The 14,468-nt window shown below is 40.4% G+C and overlaps 1 protein-coding gene across 8 annotated transcripts in view; it reads right to left on the minus strand.

The window, feature by feature from the left end:
* PLCB1 (phospholipase C beta 1) overlaps positions 1 to 14,468 on the minus strand; it is a 648,142-nt gene that overhangs the window by 28,211 nt on the left and 605,463 nt on the right. Inside the window, exon 33 of one of the 8 annotated variants that reach the window (XM_074346937.1) lies at positions 11,162 to 11,582. The exons of the other annotated variants lie outside the window; for them this stretch is intronic. The gene's annotated coding sequence lies outside the window, so the exon portion shown is untranslated. Of the gene's footprint in view, positions 1 to 11,161; positions 11,583 to 14,468 lie in introns of those variants that run through there. 8 annotated transcript variants of the gene reach the window in all.

Below are 14,468 nucleotides of genomic sequence, written 5' to 3' on the forward strand. Positions count from 1 at the left end.
GGTACAAAAGCCCTTCCGTGTCCCCTGTTTCTTGCTTGTAGAAAAAGGTTTTAGTCTCCTAGGCCTTCCCTGAATTCCAAAGATCAGGCATAAGCAGTTACTAAATAGGGAAGTGAGGGAAGATAGAAACAAAGGAAAAGCAATTAAGCAAGAAAAGTAATGATATTTTAAACAACAGCCAGTGATAAAACAGAGTCCTAATTCCTCCTCAAGGGATATACCTAACAATCTGACATATATCTTTGAGTTGTTATGCAGAAACTAAGAACCCTGCCCCAGGTGGAGGATGGTGACTATAGGCTGACCACAAGCACTGGGTCCCCAGACTGGTTGGAACCAGAAGGCGTATGATTAAGATTCTTGAAATACTACCTACCCTGTTACCCCACCACCAAACAATCAGAAGAAAGTCATCTACCCTGCAGCCTTCACCTCAGCTGTTGCCTTTAAAAACCCTTCCCTGAAAGTCACTGGGGAGTTCAGGCCTTTTGAGCAAGAGCCTCCCATTCTCCTTGCCTGACGCCCTGCAATAAACACGATACTTGCCTTCACCACAATTCAGCGTCAGGAGATCGGCTTTGCTGTGTGGTGAGTGAGTGGAACTCAAGTTCAGTTTGGCAACACTAGGAGTTTTCTAATTTTAGTTAAGTACTTTCTGTAGGACAACTCAGCTGAGGCCTATCATAGCTGGGAATAAAAAATAACAGTAAATGAGGAAAACAATTTTGATTTTACTAAAATGATTAATCATGGTCCAGAGACATCTTGTCAAACTGAAAGTTGCTATTGTACTTGAAACACCAAGAGATGGTCTAGCTCTTTGAAGATCTGGGCTCTGGGCTAAGGAAGCTAAGAGACTTGAGTGAATACACATTCTGCATGTTGTTAACCATTATCCTGTACATAAGGAATCTGAAGCCTACCACCCAAGTGGTTTAGTTGCAGAATCAAGATCTGAACACCAAATTCTTGCCTCCTAATCCAGGGTTTCATTCCAGGTCAACCTCTCACTTTGTAAACATCTTTATTACCTGATCTTCTGGGTGTTGAGAGAATAATGACAAATAATTTCCATGTATTTTCCTTATGTGTTTAGGGTTTTAAAGTTGCTTTCACAAGTGATTGGAAAGGGTCTTTTTTACTAAAAAGTGATGCTGAAGAGGGGTTCCATGGCATAGGATCTTACTGACATGCTCTCTCAATAATAGAATACAGGCAGACCTCAGAAACATTGTGGTTTTGGTCCCAGACCACCACAATAAAGCAAATATGGCAATAAAACAAGTCACGTGAATTTTTTTGTTTCCCAGTGCATATAAAAGCTATGTTTACGCAATACTGTAGTCTACTAAGTGTGCAATAGCATTATGTCTAAAAAACAGTGTACATGCCTTAATTAAAAAATACTTTATTGCTAAAAAAGCTAGCCATCATCTGAGCCTTCAGTGAGTCGTAATCTTGTTGCTGGTGGTGGGTTTGAAATATGATGAGAATTACCAAAACATGACGCAGAAACTCAAAGTGAGCAAATGCTGTTGGAAGAATGGTGCTGATCGACTTGCTCAACACAGGATTGCCACAAACCCTCAATTTGTAAAAGAAAAAAAAAAAGGGATATTTGCATATTGCAGTGAGGGTCAGTAAAACAAGGCATGCCTGCACAGGCTCCTGGAAAACAACACGGGCTCTAATCCAGCTGCAGTTAGCCTGGTCTATTTCTAAGCCTTCACTGGGCTTTTCTGTTTGCGTCTGTCATGTTTGGAAGACACTGGTTTTTTCAACCCACCCCTCTCCATGTAATTCTTCAGTTTAGGGTCAGTTTATTTGGTCAGCTGGCTGTTTTTCCTGTTTGCCATTAAGTGGAGTCTAATTTAATCAGACTATTTCTGTAAAGAGTCAGATACTCCAAGAAAGGATAAGCAAATGGAAAATTGGAATAAGGGAAAAAAAATCATACTTTAAAAGGAAAAAGAAAGATCTCTTGGGATAGAACTAATCCAGGAAATATTGCTAGTAAATTGCAGTGAAATATAGGACCACAAAACTAATGATGGTAACATAGTGAAGGTAGGGAATTGCAATTTACTGAGTGCTTATTGTATGACATGCACTGTTCTTAGGGCATTTCATATATTAATCAATTTAATATGTGAACATTAACTTAAGAATCTCTAAATTCAAATATCTATGGGGCCCAAGAAACACCATAGATCTGTGAATTAGGTTTGATGTAAGGCAGTGGAGAAGGATCAACACTCGTGGTTAACTGGAATTTTATTTCATGTTTAAAATACTCAAATTCAAAAAAGTTAACATGTACCAAGAGTCAGATAAAAGGCTCAATTTAGTCTGCAAGTCTGCAGTTGGTGGCTCCTGATTTAGCTGCGCTCTAGGGAGCAGGGGCGTGAAAGCAAAGGGCCATTTATGTCCCCTGGAATGAGGCAAAGAAGGCAACCCCAGAAGAATCCCATTCTCTCAAACCACATAAACCCTCAAAGAATCAATAAAAAGCCTCAAGTCAATGGAAATAAATCACCATTCAAAGGCCAATTATTTTTAGATGAAGTATATACTTTTCTCAATCAAGTGGAATGCCACCAGCAGGGAAGAATTGAGCTTACCTTATGAATTCAGTTCCTGTGCTGAGTCACATTGGAAACAAACGTCTATAGTGAAGGTGGTGTTGGAACCATCTCGGATAGGAGGGAGTCCCAGTGACACGTCCTCCTAGGAAAGTCTTGGGCTGGGACTCCTTAAGACCTGCCAGAGTGGTCTCCCAAGACTTATTCTCATGGAGGTCCTGCCTGTAGGTGGACCTCCTTTCAGATCAGTCTCCTCACCTGCACACACCTCTTAACTCTTTTGAAGTAGTCACCCTACTTGAGCCCCAGCTAAAACCGCTCTCTCTTGACTTAAAGCCTGTGCATTTACAAAGCAAGAGACAGGCTGTGTCAAATGTCCTAGAATGAACTTAGCCATGTCCCTGGAGAACGCTCTTCTCCTGATCACCTAAAATTAGTTTTGGTTTCTTTTTCTTTTTATAAGTGTGTATTTCAAGAGCGGTTCGCCATACTCGGGCTTTCAGGATAATTGATTTTGATGTTTAGGGAGTGAGTATTGTCTAATTAGACAGTCACTCCTTCTAAACATCTGATCTTCAGTCTTCTGCTTAAATTGCTATGGTTTTTAGGTTGACCGTTTATAACTCAGTTTGAGAGGAGACTGGACATTTATTCTTCTGGCCTCATAGGGGTTTAGAGAAATCTGATGGTCACTCCTGAATTCTCCACCCAAGGTGAAGTTGGAATGTATGATAGATTTTCTCAGAGAGAGTAAACTGAAGCAGGGCCAGGTGAAAAAGTAAATGAGAGACTTGGGCCAGGTGGGAAATGTGGTGATCACAGAGGGTGGTCCTCGGGTCTTTGGTTACAAAGAGGAACCGCTCAATCTTGCCAGCCAGAGTGCTGCCACATGTATGTCCAAGGTTGCCCCATCTTCTGATTTTTCAAAGGAAGCTAGCAATCTAGATTTTCATGTTAAATCTTCTGGTTTGTCAGTGTTGGCACTTATATTAGAAAATATTTAAAAAGCCACCTTTCAGGTCAATTTGCAACTTCCAGAATACCGGAGTAATCTATTCCATGGATTTGTCTCTGGACATGATAGGTAACTGTCTAGAATTCTGCCAAGGCCTCCTGGCTTGGGGATTGGCTGCCAACCTCTTCGCTCCATGAATGGAGGCAGCCACATTGTGCTGGGGTCCTGAACCTGTGACAAGGCACTCATCATGGGGAAAAGAAGACACTCATACCTGGCGTAAGCTTTTGACCCTACTCTAGGCAGCTCCTTTGAAAGGCACTCGCTAAATAATTGGAGATGTCCCTCTATTTTCCCATTTCCTCATTTATCAAAATTTGGTGATGTGATGTGCTAAACCCACAGGGTATGGAATGGGAATATGATAAATCTAATTACAAGATGTTTATATAGAAATGCTCTTTTTTAAGTCTTCTAGGCCACATCCTTCCTCTGATGGATCTCTCTCTCTCTCTCTCTTTTTTTTTCCTGAGGTCTGCAGAGGTGATTTGGAACACAAAGTGGTTACTCTGCTGACTTTATATTTGGAGTCTCATTTGAGTGGCAGTCAATTGAGAGTAATTCTAGGTAGAGCAGATTTGAATTCTATGACCTTGGTCTACATTGTAGAAAATGACTAGTCATCCCCCGAATTTGCATTCACCCTTTCATGGTGTCTGCTGTGCCTGGACGGCAGCTGTCTAGACAGGAACAACCTTTACAGGTCCTTCTCACTATCTTTGTCCCTGGGGGGCCATATGACCGGTTCTTGCCAATGAAATGTCAGGGCAGGCCTTTTTAGAGACATATGGGGGCATCTCTACTGTCTCTTCCCTTTCTCCTCCAGCAAGGTCCTGGAGGATGATGGAGCCAAAAATGAAAAGAACATGGTTCTCTGAATTACTATGTAAAAGCATGCTGTCTACCAACTAGAAACAACACATTGCACTGTTATATGAGAAGGACCAAGAATTCTACTTGGTGCTGTGTGTTACAGCAGCTAGTGTTATGCTAACCAATACATTCTCACATATATAATTTGTGTTGCATGATTTATGTTAAGGTTAAGGGGATGCTGAATATGTGTGTAGATAGTATGAGTGTTTCTCCTATTTCTGATTCATTTTATTAGGCAATTTTCATGTCATAAAGACGGCCTCTTAAAGTTGCTTGGGGCTTATTTGGTTCTTCTGGATTTAAAGTAAAATTAGAGAATAACCTTAACAATAAATCTTGAGCACTTTACAGCTATAAGAAGGAGTGAATGTTATGAATCCCAGGGGCATTATTACTTTCCATCAATCTTTATTTCTCTTTCTCTACTACAAGGAAAATGTGAAGGTGAAAAAAAAAAATCTCCCTTGTCTTCCATTATTATCACTGGATTGAAGTGTATACAGAACAGATAGGGTATGACTATAATGAAGCTACTCTTGTAAGGACCAAGATGGGTGATTTCAATTAACTATTATTGTAAATCTATTTTAAAACATTATTCTTTTTTCTTCTGCTTAGAGAACAAGGCAGAGCTAGTCAGCTAAATCTGACTTCCTGCTTCCACCTTCCCATCAGCTAATCATCTCCTGGTGTGTATAACCCTGAGGCTGCTTCCAAAATCTAAGAGATTAAAAACCCTTTTGATGGGCCATAGGCATCCTTCCTTACACAGGGATAAATGGCTTTAGGGAAACTTACTGCTGACAGAAAATTCTACTAGGTTCTACCAAGCCTGTCTTAGTTCTCCGTTGACCTTGCCAGCCAGAGAGCCATACTAATTCCAAATTATGGAACATATTCCAACACTAGAGATACTGGGCTGGATGGCAAGTGCCACTGATTCATGGTTCATTCACCACATTTACTCACTTTTTTTGCCTTGACTCCCTCCTTCCTTGATTTATTTACTCATTTATCCAGAATATATTGAGTACCCATCTATGTACCTGGGACTGACTAATGCAGGTAGATACAGAGACATAAATAAGAATGAGACACAGGCTTGGTTTCAAGGAGTCCCCAGACCAGTGTGAGATGTGGATTGTAAAACAACGTGGCATGCTGAGATCAGCACCATGATACAGTTCTAAGCAACATACAGCAGCAGCACAAAGGAGGGCGTGATCACCTCTCCTTGATACCACAGAACAGGAATTACCTAAGACCAGAAGTCCTGGACATCATTAAACTCCGGTCTCTTTGCACATTTGTCCAGGTGTAACCGTGACTGAACTTTACCAAGGGCTCACCCATACCATCTCCTTCTCACTCTGTGGCACATCCAGTTATATTCCAAAATAACCGAAAAGGGAACGATATAAGAACTCTGAATTATCACCTAAAAAATTGACTATTTTGTTTAATTGTAGGCTAAGTAAAATAAAACCCTGCACAAGTTGGAAATACCCCTCGATACAGCAGAGACGAGTGATCAAGCAATGTAAAAACATTATTAAGTGAATCATTTTCCATAGTGCCAAATGAAGTCCCACTCCGAAAGCCTATCGGTCTAATCCTTGCCTACGAGTCCTTACTATGAATGACCATCTCCATACATGTCAGTCAAGTAAATATAATAGAATTTTCAACTGCGGATAGAAGATTCCAACCTTGACTTCTTCAGCGATGGAAAGAACTTCCTGTGCTTAACTCATCAAATTAGAAATGGAAAGTGTATTTCAAGGCCTCTCTCTCTTTCTTTATCTAAAAAATAAAATATCCTTTGGTAGTGATGGTGAAATACAGCACTGATCAGCTGGGGCAAGTGAAGTGTGTGAAGTCACACAGAGCGTCAGCATCACCTTGGAGCTCAGTAGAAATGCAAGTTACCAGGCCCTTGGGAAGTTGATTGAATTAGAACTTTGGGGGCAGGACTCAGTTTTCTGTGTATTATTAAGCCCTTTTGCTGATTCTAATAAATCCCAAAGTCTTGAGAACCACTGATTTAGAACGTAAAGCAGCTGTGTAGTGAGTCTTATATACATGGATTATTGAGAATCATTCCTATATTAATGACTAAGTCTTGCCAAGAAAGTAGCTTCAGGTTTGGAGAATTATTTTGTAAACCTGAACACAGTTGACTATTGTCAAGGTGCATATATCAGATAGAAGGTACTGGGTTCAATGTCATTGACATCTGGATTATTGAGGCTGTAGCATTATAATCTTGGGTGGTGGTGGGGGGAATTCTCACTCAATTCAGAAAGTAACTATTGCCACTGTCCAGGCTAGAACCCTTTGGACTAACCATTGCAATGCATACTGCTCAATTTCCAACTGCCTGCTTTCTCTAGTAGAGAGCAGAGCTGGCTGGAAGGGCAGCCCAGTGGTTGACATATATGTACTCCAGCTCCCTTACTCTTTAGATGGAATAACTCCAAAGTGCATACTCTGCATAGTCTCCCAAGAGGACTGAGCACCAGATGCCCGTGGTTGTAACCTGCTTGATAACAAACACACCTTTTGTTGCTGCCTTCCCTTCCTGTCTCCTTTTCCCACCCCCTACTAGTTTCCTGGGATCACGTCTCAGAAACACTACTTGTCCTCAAATCCCTGTCTCAGGGCTTGCTTCTGGGGGCACCCAAACGAAAATAGTAACTTCGTTTTTGAGTTTATTAGCTGGCATATCTTAGGTATAAACATTGCAAGGATTTTCTTATAGTTTGAGGGTTGATGTGCCCTCCTGTCTAATGCACATTGATATTATTTGACCAGCTTATAAACTACTTGAGCTGAAGATCTCCCATGAATCATCCAATGCCTAGATTTAGACTGAAAAACAGCCATTCCTTTCAGAATCGACACAGATCTAACTGGCCTCGAAGCACACTAAATTCAAGCAGCAATCCTAGTAAATTTGAATTTGGATAACTTTTGGTCTCTGCTGTATAGACCATAACCTCAGTGATCATATGTAATGTAACAAGAGTCTCAGGCTGCAGTGAAATTATTTTTGTGCAGAAGAAACATTGATGGATAAGAGAAAAGGGAAGCTGTGTCTGAAACGTGCCCAACAGAGTGACAATGCATGTTTATTTCCCTCTTCATCTGGCAGCACTTGGAACAGAGGGATAAACTCAAATGCTAATTGGTCCTGGTGTTTTTGTTCCCTAACATTTCAAGGGAAAGAAAGGCTGTCAAGAAAAATTATGCTGAATGTTGAATAAATGAATAAATAATGTATGATGTAGCGAGGATGTTCAAAAACAGTTTATCTCATCCGAAGAAGACCAAATGTATTCCACAAGAGAACATATGTTACTGCACTGGACTCAGTAGCAGAAATATAATGATACCTTGAAGAAAATGGCTTTCGTGTTAAAATAATAATGGAATAACAATACCTGAGAAATAATGTACACTTAAAGGAAAAGGCTCCTGCTTTAAAATACATATCTAACTGTCAGAATGTATAATTTCAATGTTTTTATAATAAATCAAGTTCATGCTTTTTTCTCTTTAGCCAGCTTTTTAAGCAAAATGCTCTGTCTCAAAGGAGACGCCCCCGCCGTCATCAGTTAATAAATTTTCTTTCACGTATATCTCAAACATAGTAAGTGCATGATTCTTTACTATCAGTTCCTATGCCTTGATCACATGTCATTAATACAAATATACAAACTAAGCTCGTTTGCTTTGTACTAGTATGTTTGCATTTCAATACAATCAACATTTTCAAGTAGAAAGGCTGCTAATAAAGACACGTAACCTGATTTATATACAGTCTTTTGGATTAAACTACAACCAGAAAGAGAACTGCTGATCTGGCTTTCTTTCACCTTTACTCATCCATAAATTTCCATTCTCTTTCTTCTCCTAATCCCCTAAAATATGTATTTTTATGTCTAATATTTACTTAATAAATAAGTAAGCAACTTCTTTGGAAAACATACAACAGAATAAAATTGCCAGTGTGTCTGTCACGGTCACCTCGATAATATGGACTCTTCCAAGAAAGTTGTGTCTACCATGACGTCAAAACAATGAGCTGAAAGTCAAAGCAAATGGGTGGGACCATTTAGTGCCTAACTGGACTTGAAAACTAATTAATGGTTATCTTAATCAATGTATGAATTCCTCCTGTGAGTTCTCTTAAGACATCATGAAAATCACGTTCAAGAAACAAATGGGGGCACACCAAGAATATACTAATTTCTCAAAGAGAACAGGCCTTAAGGTCCTTTCCCTGATTCACCCCGTGAGTCCCTGGGGATGTGTATGAATTGCTTCAATTAGTCATTGAAATGACTAATAATGAATATTTACTGAGCACCTACTAATGTAAGTGATTGGCTCTGTGGCAGTTGACTTGGGGAATCCTGAATAGTGGTTACCAGTTGTCTCTTAAGGTTTAGAAACTCAAAATATAATTGATGAGCCGAGGCAAAGTTATACAACAACATGAGCCCGACATACAAGATGAGCTGCCGAGTCAGTAAGTATTGATTTGGAAGCCGTGAATCTCTGCGGGAAGACCTGCATCTGAGTTAATCCATGAAATCAAAGCCTCCGGTTACCACGCATGAAAATGAACCTAAGTGCCACTGTCTTAAGCACAAAGATTTTTTCCCCCACAGGCCAGGCCTTTAATGACTTTTCTGTAATCGTTGTCAAATAACAATGATTATTGCTATGAATATTTATTGAGCATTTATTATACGCTGGGCACTAGGTTAAGTGACTCACATGGGTTATCTGCATGAATTACCTCTTTGAATTCTCACATCCTTCTATGAGCTAAAGTCTACTTACCACTCAATGGCTAAGTGATACACCTAATGACAAAGCTGGTAAACAACGAAGTCAGAATCCAAACTCAGTTATTCTTACACCACAGTTTCTAATTACTTATAATAACCTCCTCTTCTATCAAGCATCAGCAAGAAGCCCATATATTTGTAATCCCTCAGTGACCCATTAGAGAAGAAGGTTGGTGGAAGCTTTTATATAAAGCAGAGGAAAAACAAAGGCAAAATTGATACATAATATCGTGATGGGTAGAGCAGAGAAGGGGATATTATGTTCTTCATTTCTTCCCTCTCCTATTCTCACTGTGTTATCCAGGTCTTACCACAGTCAAGTAGACATTTACTCAGTTGAACTGTCCATAATCTTTGAAAATATTTTATATCGCCGAACAGACTTCAACTTAGAGTCTACGCTGAAAAAAATAAAAAAGACTTCAACAAGAAATATCTGACCAATGGCCTCAGAATTAGGGAGGGATTCTGAAAATGTCCAGAGAGATTAAAAAAAAATAGATTCTTGAATGAATAGATGTCTGAGACAAAAAACTCAAAAGATTTTCAAAAGATAGCCAGAATACCATGTCTAGAAGGAAAGTGGGTCCAGCCGAGATCAGCAGAGTTCAGCTGACACATGAGTGAGACTGAGCAAGACTGGAAGAAGGTCCCAGCTCACCAACCCGTGACTAATAGGAGATGCTTAGTGTTTTAGGGTGCTGAGTTTTGGGGTGGTATATGTGATGCAACAGTGATACAGTAAGTGTCTGGATTTGTGTTTGTTTCCTTTCACAAAGTGAGCACACCCATTTAACCAGCGCCCGGGTCAGAAAAGAGAATATTACCAACACTCCAGAAGTCCCCCTTTTACCACCTTCCAGTCACCGGTCACTCCATCTCCCAGCCAAGGTAGCTGTGTTTTTAACTTCATATAAATGTAACAATATTGTGCATACTTTTTTGGTCTGGCTCCTTTCACGCAATATTTTGTTTGTGACAATCATCCATTCTGTTGTGCACCATTGTGACTGTCCATTCTCATTGCTCTACAGCAATCAATTGTGTGAACATACTACGTTCTGGTTATCCACATAACACTTGATGGACCTCAGGCTAACTCTGGTTTGGGACTATAACATACAGTGCAGCTGTAAACATTCTTGTATGTGTCTTTCGATGAATTACATGCACATTTTGTTGGGGTTAGCAATATACTTTTAAGTTAAAAACATAGATCCCAAGAGATTATACACAGTATAACACTTAATTATGACACTTTTACATATAGTATCCTCCCTCAGTATAATACTTTTTTTTAGCTTAATTTTGTATACCTTTATTCAAAAGGTGAAATTAGAATGTAATCTCATTTTTCTTTTATTTTAAGCCTCTTTCCCATAAAAATTGGTATTTGTATATATAGAATCTTTTTCTGTTGAGGTATTAATACTTTTAGCTTCATATGACGTTATTTTATGAAGTTAAAAACAACTAAAACCAAAACAAAGAAATGTGTTACAGGAATACATATGTATGCTGTGCAGATACAGCTGTGCATGTATATGTATCGTGTATATACAGGCATGTGTCTGTCTAGACCTATGCAAATATAAAAACACAACAATTAAATAGACAAGATTCAGGTTCATAACTACCTTGGAAGATAGAGGGTGAGGAGAGAGAGGCAGGGGTACCAGAGAGGGGAGAACCCAGTGTTCTAGTTTTTGTGTTGTGTAATTATTTCATGGATATTTATTATATTGCAAATAGACCAAGATGATCTTCGGTGAGACACCAATGAGAAGGGTGTGTCATGAACTAAGGATTGGTACTTATCGGGTTCTGTACACCTGATAGCCACCAAAACAGGTGTAGGGCTACCTAAATGAAGTTGGTGGCTAGAACTGAAGGATCCTGAAAAGTCACCAATTCACGGGGCAAGTTTATATTTGAAAAGGCCGAAGACCATGAAGTTTAAGTGCTTGGCCAAAGCCATTCAGATATTTTCATGACATGAAGCCAGTGTGAAGACGCACATTTTAAAGGTAGTTGCTTTTTTTTTTTTTTTTTTTTTTTTCCCATCTACGGTTGATGCTTGGTTTGAATTCTGTTTCCTTACGAATGCTAAGTTCTGGTGTTGAAAACGCTGCCAACACAGCCCAGCATCATGGGTCTCAATCGCTTCTTAAAATAAAGTGTTCCTCCTTTCTTCCATTTGAAGAGTATTCTTTCTTCAGATACATTTTCCGAACTTGGCTATTAAACTTGCTGGAATGTGGAACGAGGAAATTAGAAAAGTGGGTTGTTACGTTTTGTTCGGTTTTGCCAATAACGTCATTAATTGAAGCACATACATTTCTTACATTTCTTAGAAATTGGAGGTAACCCTGGGTTGGGAAGGGCTGGTGATCTGGAACAAGTTCTGTGCTGCTGGGTGAAACTGGCCTTTACAGATTTCCCTCTCAAGTTCATATCAAGAGGGTGATCAGGCCACAGAGTCACAAAGGAAAACTGGCATTGATTTCCCATTTCTTATTGCTTACCTAAGAGCACAACTTCAAAATACACTCTGGCCTTCATTTCTCTTATAAGACAATTCCCCTGGAGTTGTTGGGGGTGGGCAGGGGAGGACCTGCCCGCCCCCCCCTCTTCTGAACTGTCTTAATCTTTTTCTCTTCTAATCACAAGCTCAAGAATGTCGGTAGGGAAAGAGTCTCAGATCAATTCTACATTTTGGTCACATTCCCTCATTAACCAGGCGTGTTTGCTACTTCCACAACCGAGAGAAATTCTAAATTTCACCGTGCACACATCATTTAAAATTTCCCCCCTCCCTGTTATGTTATTTAAACTTTTCCTACATATCAATTAGTTTGAAATAATAAGTCTTTAGGCTATCCATTAATTGCTGCACTGTAGACATGATCTGTATTTAAAATTACGCGAGGAAAATTAAGCTGCAGCACAAAGGAGTCTTGGCTAACACAGGCTTCTTAGCCCTTCTGAGAAGTGGAAGGAGATAATGGGGACAGGGAATACACAGGGGGCTCCCTCCCCACTTTGTCGCTGGCCAGCCAGCCTGAGCTGTGAAAACAGACTGCTCCTGCTGTAGCCTCTTCTTCCTTGCTTTTCAGTTTTCATTTTGAATTTTTACTGTATTTGGTCATGCGAAGGCAGAAGAAAACGGTTGTCAGCCCAATGTCCTTTTCCAGCAGAAACTTATTATAAATAGTCTAATAGCAGCTGGGCTTCATAATAAATTTCCCTACCTCTCCCCCCCCCCACCTCTGCAGAAAAGCAACACATCTCGGTCTGTGATCTTGATTAAATTGGTAGCAGGGAGAGGGGATGGAGAGGGGAGAGGTGTGGCAGCTGGCAGCCTTACCGGCCAGTGCCTCGATGTGAGTAAACGCTGGGGTTTTACTGGAAGAAATATTAGTTGTAAGGAAGGGGAGGTGGCAGAAGGACTAAGGTCCCCTGTTGCTGAGGACCCCGGGGACTTCGGGGGTTAGGTGAACTTCCCTCCCTCCCTAATCAAGGCTCTCGACTGCCCTGAAAAGTGCCAAGATCTGTCTGAGTCAGTCCCACCCTACTGAGCGGTAGTTTCAACCACTGAGGACCATGGAATCGACTTTTAAAAATTGTAAGAGGAAAGGAAAGATGAAGAGTTAGAATGTAAGTGACTCGCGGGTGACATTTTTTTCATGCTCCTTCTCCCCAGGAAAGTTTAAGTTTCCGATGTTTATTTTGCCTTCGCGCCTTCACCCCCTTTCTCGCCGGCTTCTTGTTTCTGCCTCCCAGTGATTAATCATTTTGACTTCAGGTCTGGCAAAGGCAAGGACTGCGGAGTCAGTCTCGCCCTCTAGTGGTGAGACGGTACCTTAACGTGCGGGTTTCCCCGTTTATCCGAAAGTAGAGCATGCCTGTGAAATCTTTGTAGGCAGAAATGTAGGTAAAGCAAAGAAGCAATTACCTTAGGACACATCTTGCTAACGGATACACAAAGTAAATCGAAATAAAGCACAGATGCTCACAGACACAGTTCAAAGCTCTGGCACCTTGGTGCTGAGAGCAGTTCCCCAAACCCAGCTTGGGATCCACTGGAATAGATGAGGAACGCTATTCTTCCCTTTTCTCAAAGTAAAAACCCTTTTCGGATTTTTTTCTTTTTGGTTAGCAAAACAGGTACTAATGCAGGTCTTTCATAAAAGTGTGGCGGCTTAAGAATGAACTTTCAAACAGCAGGGGAATCCTGTACTAGTAACGCCTTAGGACAACGCTTTGCCCAGAGTCCACACAATCATATAAAACGTTTCCGCACAGGAGATAGTTGAAGGGGCAGAAAGCATCCCATTCTGGGTGTCACCGTTTAAGAGATTCGTAAAAAAATCTTTCTCAGGAAATGTTTTCTTTTCCTTGCTTGTATTGAATTTATAATTTGGAAGTTAGCCTTAAGTCTTTATCTTTTTTCTGCAGGACAAGTGTTCGTAGCAGTACGACTTATGAAAGGCAAAAGCTGGAAACAACCCAAACGTCCATCAAGAGTGAAGTGGGTAAATAAATTGTGATGCTTTCCAATATTGCATAACAATGAAAAAAAACCCCAACTATGGCTGCCTACAGCAAGGAAATGATACCAGATGCAGAAGACTAAGGATTGTGTGATTCGGTTAATAACATTCCAAAACTTCTAGAAAAAAATAATCTCTCTATGGATTGAAGTTGGACTGGTGGTTACTTCACGATGGAGATGGCATTGATCGAATGGGAGCACAAGGGAAACTTCCAGGTTCCTGGTGCTATTCCTTGTCTGGAGGTAGGTGGTGAGTTCATAGCCTTTTAACAAATTTGTCAAGCTGTTCACTTATGATTTGGACATTTAATTCCTTCTCTCAGGCTTTCACCTATGAACTAGTAATCTATTTTCTTCCTTGTATGTCCATCATGTCTTTGAAATGCTCTTTTATTTCTGGACAGGCTACTTTTCAGAAACTTCAACACGTGTATGTGTTTTGGTGCCGTCTTAAACTCATGTGGCTGGTAGAGGCTGTTATGGGGGATGCTCCCACTAACCAGCTGGGTGATGCTCGCCTCCCTGGTCCTCTCTCCCCACTGTTCTATGGACGGTTGTGCTGTAAATGACAATGTAATTTT

Source organism: Camelus bactrianus, chromosome 19 (assembly GCF_048773025.1).
Source record: "Camelus bactrianus isolate YW-2024 breed Bactrian camel chromosome 19, ASM4877302v1, whole genome shotgun sequence".
Taxonomy (NCBI): domain Eukaryota; kingdom Metazoa; phylum Chordata; class Mammalia; order Artiodactyla; family Camelidae; genus Camelus; species Camelus bactrianus.